Consider the following 6,089-nt stretch of genomic DNA (forward strand, 5'->3'; position numbering starts at 1 on the left):
GCTTTTTTGTGTGGACAGTCGAGGGGTCTTTTGGACACCAGCAGACCCGCAGCAGCTCCAAAAAAACCACGTTTTACACGTTTTTTTACAGGGTTTTCCTGACCGCATGGCCGCGGTACCTGTCGAGGCGCTGCTGGCCTGGCCTGACCCGGGCCGCGCTCCCGCCGCGCCTCGCCTGCCGCCCTCACAAAATGGCGGCGGGAGGGAGCTGCGCCGCGCCCTCTCCTGGGCAGCCTGAGGTAACGGTGGCGCCGGGCTCGGCTTGTGGCGCCCGGCGGGTCGTTTTGTGTGCCAACGTGCTCTGTGGGCTTCGCGTGGGCTAATCCGAGTACCTATAAACGAGCGGGGTGAAAAAAAAAGCAACAAACTTCCCGTGTTTTCCACAGCTCCAGGTCACTTAGCCGCGGCCTGACAGTGGGCCGTGCGCTGGACATGGTGGTGCATCACAAGAAGTTGGCCTGCGTGGATCGCGTCCCCATCACCAACTGCCTTGGCTGCTTGCCCCCCAGGTAGTTACTGTGCTCGGGGCTCTCAGGGGAGATGGGCTGTGGTGTCCCCGGGGGTGGTGGTTTCTGACAGAAATGCAGTGGTTTGTGACAGAAATGGCTTGGCGGGTGTCCCCTCAGCACCTCAACATGGGGTCACAGCATCTCAATCTCATGGCCACAGCCACCAGCCATGATTCACCATACAGGGATCCGCATCTTGCCTTAGAAAAGCTTTCCAAATCAAAAGAGATCAAAACCCACTGCGCTCAGTCATTAGGAAACACATGAAATGCAAAAACGTTCAGGCATGGGCCCACATGGATGAGGTATGTCGACAATCCGGGGCAGTTTGTGTGTCATCTGCATTGAATGAGCCTCTGGAACACCGTTTGTACATGCATTCTTGGCAAAGTTAAACTCATAAAGATTACTCTGAGTGATTGCATCACTGCAGGTTTCTGAGTGACTCCAAATTCAAGATGCATATTTTAAATCTCCCCTGCTGTTGCTGATAATTTGTTCCATATTTACCGTATTACTTAGTACTTGCAAATGGTTTTTTTAGAATGTAAATGTTAATTAAATTAAATAGCCGTGGCCACAGCAGGTCAACTCATCTCTGACCCTTAATGTCATTGCAATCCTTGCTTTTAACTTTCAGGATTAATTTAGCACTATTGACTTGCTCCTGCATTAATCCATTTTACTTGAAAAGAAATTGAGCTTTCATTCATGTTTGATCTCAGATAATAATTATTTCTATGTTGAGCCTTGTGTTAGCATTGGGTCCTAAACGTTTTCAAAGGACTCAGCTCCTGAAACTGTATCATTTTTTAAAATATAAATAGGTGATACATAGAAAATACAGTTCTGGACTTTTTCAAAGACCACAGTTCTTATGATATCCAGATCTGTAAAGTGAGGATTTGGGTAAGAGGTTAGGTAAAACAGAGTAAAATAAAGGCTTAATGCAACAAGCTTTTAAAACCACATTTACACAGCTGGAGTTTGTATGGTAATATTTTTCCTTAAGTAAAGCTTAGCAAACTCCCACAGTATCAGGAAAAAGAGCATTTCAGAAGAAAATTGTCTCACGCACAGGTCTCTACAGTAATTTCAGGGTTCTACAGTAATTTCATCCAATGTTCAGTATTGTATCTTTAAAATCCATTGAATAAAATAATACTAAAAGTGCCTTAGTTATCATTTATGAGTAGAGTATTCTTTATGTACTTGATGATAACTTTTACTTTGGAGCAAGTATGAAGTCAATGAGATCCATGCTGTTGGGCCCACTAATGAGCAAGCTGGTGAGAGGTCCATTGTTTTTGTGACAGATAGATTTATTATTTCACTTTCAACAAGTCCTACATTATTTGCTAAATCAATTTACATAAAAACAGCTCAACCAATGCTGAGAAAAATATTTTAGTTTTGACAATTAATTTTAAAAACAAACAGGATTCACTTTAGCATCTACTGAAGCCATGAAAGCTGGAGAGAAGTCAGCTGTCTTGAGCAGCAGCTACCTGATTACATTCCAAGTAGTCAATAATCTAGTTTTCAGCTTTCATGTTAAAAATCTCATTTGAAGTGGCAAATTTAATGTCTTTCGCTGGTATTTTTCTTGGTAAATGTCTCCTCTACTTGTGGTTTAATGAATTATTTTAACTTTAATTCTTCGCCAAATTACCAGATTTACCACATACGGGTCCATGTTAATGCATATTAATACACATAGTAAAGTATTTCGTCCTGTTCAGACTTCAGAAGGTTCAGAAGGATCAGCAGAGATTTATAAGAATGATTCAGGGATTGGAAAACATACCTTGGAGCAAGATACTTAAGCAACTCTTTCTAGTTCATTTAACCAAGAGGTGACTAAGAGCTGTTAGCTCCTATTCGGTGTGTAGGTTTGTGAGATGGATGCTTCAGACTGTAAAGGTGCCTTAACCTGTGACAAGAATTGACAAGAAACTGCATTGTGAGACCCAGTGTCTGAATACTGAAGTTTTGAGCAGAAATAGCGAGTATAAGCGACTTTTGTAGAAACTTTACTGAGAATCAATGTGCCCTTTGCATTGAACTGCCTCTCTAAATTCACATTTCTTACTGGACATGGAAAAGTTAATTATCCCCCCAGATACTGTTTTTTAAGTAAGGGAAAGAAAAGAAAAAAAAAGGCTTGTGATGATCTCTAGAAATATCTTTAATACATATGCCATAAGATACATATACCACAGCATGTATTCCCATGAACAATTTTTATGAGGAGCAAAATAGTTTGCATTTGGCCTTATACATGTATTATTCATATTTTCTGCGAAAGATGAGGGAAATGAAAAAAGTCATTAAAAGAAAAATCAATTAGGTGGTTAGCCTAGTTTGTGGGCCCAAGATCTGCTTTCTTAAAACATCTATGTGCAAAGTAATAAGAAAAAATGAGGAATGGATTGAACTTTGTCCCTGGAAAATGTCTCTTGTATTGGGACATTTTTTAAATTCAAAAATACCCGTTGAATACTGTTTCATACTGGATGATGTAGTGTAGCAATTCCCTACTTTAACATGAGATTAGTGGAAAAAGAACCAATTGTCCCCATTCCCTTATAACTTCACAATGTACCTTTGATGTTAGGTATTTTCAGAATACGTTGAGCTAGTCTTGGTGGTGTAACAGATGTCTCCTGCTTTAATTCATACATAAATTATTTCAATAAACATTGTTAATTAGTCTAATAGCCTGCATGTTAGCAGCCACTGAAATGAGGTATACTTCACACTTAAAAGGTTTAGACTCCACAAATTCTGCCATGTGATGCTTAGCAGTTTATTACTAATGTGATATTTTGTGGACTTCACAAAAGTAACTGCCCTTTTGTAATAAAAATAACAGCTGTGGAAAAAATTGGGCAGCTGGGCTGTACCTGTCCTTCTGTCCTTTCTGTCCCTGTCCCAGTCTGCAGAGCCCTGCTGGAAAATGCTGCAAATAGCCTGGAGCTTGGCTAGTTCAGGGAACAAGTAGGTGTTCTCATCAGTCGTGTTCTCTTCCACCTGGAGCAAGCGCTTCAGTGACTGACCTCACTGCCTGTATGTTAGCCCACCTGTTTTTGGGAGCGAATCCTTCAGCTCCCTGCTGAGTCCACTGCAGTCAGCGGCCGGAGAACTTGGCATTCCCTGAGACCTGTGGGAAGGACACTGGAAAACTATTGGCAGTTTGCGTGATCTTTACTTAAATCTTCCAGCCTGAGCAAATACATGGCGCTGACTCTATCCCATACCCTCTAGCCTGGTGAGAAGGCACAGGTTGAAAGAGCAAATAAGCAGAGTTTGCTGATACCTCGGTGTGAGTTAATGGGGGACAGGCAAAAACACTTAGAGGAGCACTAAGGCTACCGAACAAATAAATTGGGACTTTGTGCTCGGAAATGAAGTTGAGACAGGACTTCACTTTTTGAAAGTGAAGGACACTGGAAGTTGAACAGCCCCACTTAGAGGGGAGCTTCTGGGAGACGAGCACAGATAAAAGCTGCCTTTTTGGCTTCAGTTTGACTGGGCTAGAGGTTGGCAGAATGAAGCTGACAGCGAGTGCTTTAAAAATCCCATCCCTGCCCTTTTAGTTTTGTGGGTAATACATTCCCTCAGGCAGTGTGAGTTTACATAGCAGCACACCTTTAAGTACTTGCATGCTGGTTTTGAATATTGACTCATGCTCTTCCTCAGATGCTCTTCTTTAGTTGTCTGTAGGCAGATTTATAAATTATCTGCTGAGGTTTATTTTGCTTATGTGCTTTCTTTAAACATGCTTAGACTTAGAAGATATTTAGTCAGTATCTTTGTCTCTTTAAAGACATTTGCTATAATGTATTGCTCTCACTATTAGCCTTTGGCTTTCGCAGAAACTCATAAAACTCTCTTCACTGCTTGCCATAGAGACTGCCTGCTTGCTAACTGTGTGCTGTTTGTCAAGGTGCCTCTTCTTCCCTAGTTCAGCTTCTTGAACAGAACTTTGTTGGCCACAGTAAGCAGTTAAGTAGCTAAATGTCTATTCAACGAGTGGCCCGCCAAGTTACCAACGCAAGCATATTTTTGTAAAGAAATATGCAGCTCAACTTGTGGTGGCCATTGAAAAGCTTAGCTGCAAAAACATCAACACCACAAGGACACAATATTTTTCTCCTGATTACAACACATTCATTTACTTTGGAATTCTTATGCCAGCTGAGGACTACAGGGCAGTGACAGTAGAAGAGTTGTCCAGATGCCAAGGAAAAGAGAGAACTGTATATGTACTCCCGTTCTGAAACGGTAGAGGGTAGGGAGAAGGGCTGGGTAAGGATTTGAAAGAATACATTTCCATAAACTTGTTCCAAGGGAGTCTGCAGATTGCTCCTGCAACAGATACCTGCAATACTTTGAAAATATGCATGAAGTCCAGCTGATTGCTAAATTCTGATTGTGTTGTTCACCCGATGAGAATGCAGAGATCTTCAGATTCAGAACAACTTTTCTCTTTTTTCCTTTTCAAATTAAGATAAATGCTTGCATTTCAAATTAGGCGAGGAAGCCACCACATGAGGTATTTGTGGTGGGAGCAGTCCCTATAATATGCATCCGTAAGGCTTGAGAGATAGTGGGCTCTAATATCTGACTGTTCAGGTAGCAACGCAAAGAATGAACAAATAACTAAAGAAGAGATGTTGTTTTGTTTTCTGTGGAAAATTCAAATCACCATACCTTTCTATACCATATGTAAGGCATTTTTTAACTTCTTAATTATGTGATCATTTCTGTTTGAAGGCAACCTCTTCATCACTCAGCACTTAAAAAAGTTTTTAGATTCACTGGCAGTTCACTGCAGTGACTTTTTGAAAGAGACTGTTCATCAAAATATATGGAGTGCAGGCTGCATAGCCTCGTGCATGGGCTGTACAGTTTTTTTCTGTATCTTAGCACGTATATATAGGTTTTTTAAGCATTATTTTAAAACTCTTTATTTTTTTCTGTTTTATCTGCAAAATGCTTGAGCCAAGCATAGGTGTGCTGAAGCAGAGCAGCAGACAGCACTGTTTCATTGTCTTTCTCCTCTCATAGCTGTGTTGCCTCTTGGTTTTAACTTAGCTGTAGGCTTTTGTAGGGGCGGGACTGCCTTTTCGTAGGCATTTGTACAATACCAAACATGGTCGGTCCATGTCCAAGCTCTTAGATACTAGGATAAATCTTTGAAAGGATATATATGTGTTATCTTAATAGTATCATCATGTGTGTGATGTCATTGTTATGGTTGGAGAAGTAAGACAAAACTACTGAGTATCCCCTAATTGTGGGTGTGCTTGCTGAAGCCACCTAGGAGCCGATATTTCATATCAGTACTTCACATGTTCAAAGCACAGCTCCAGTTGGCTTGAATTGCAGCTGTTGTGGATGCGTGCCCTGCTATGAATGGCGTCCCAACTGAGGCTGCATAGCTTAAGCATTGTAGAAAATGAGACATACACATTAAGTGGCCACCTGTGGAAAGTTTTCAGTGGCTTACATGCTACCGTGCTGGGATTCTTTGGCAGAGCACAGGGAGAACACATTTGTGCTGGGGTGATGTTC

This window comes from Cygnus atratus, chromosome 18 (genome assembly GCF_013377495.2).
Source record: "Cygnus atratus isolate AKBS03 ecotype Queensland, Australia chromosome 18, CAtr_DNAZoo_HiC_assembly, whole genome shotgun sequence".
In the NCBI taxonomy this organism is placed as follows: Eukaryota; Metazoa; Chordata; class Aves; order Anseriformes; family Anatidae; genus Cygnus; species Cygnus atratus.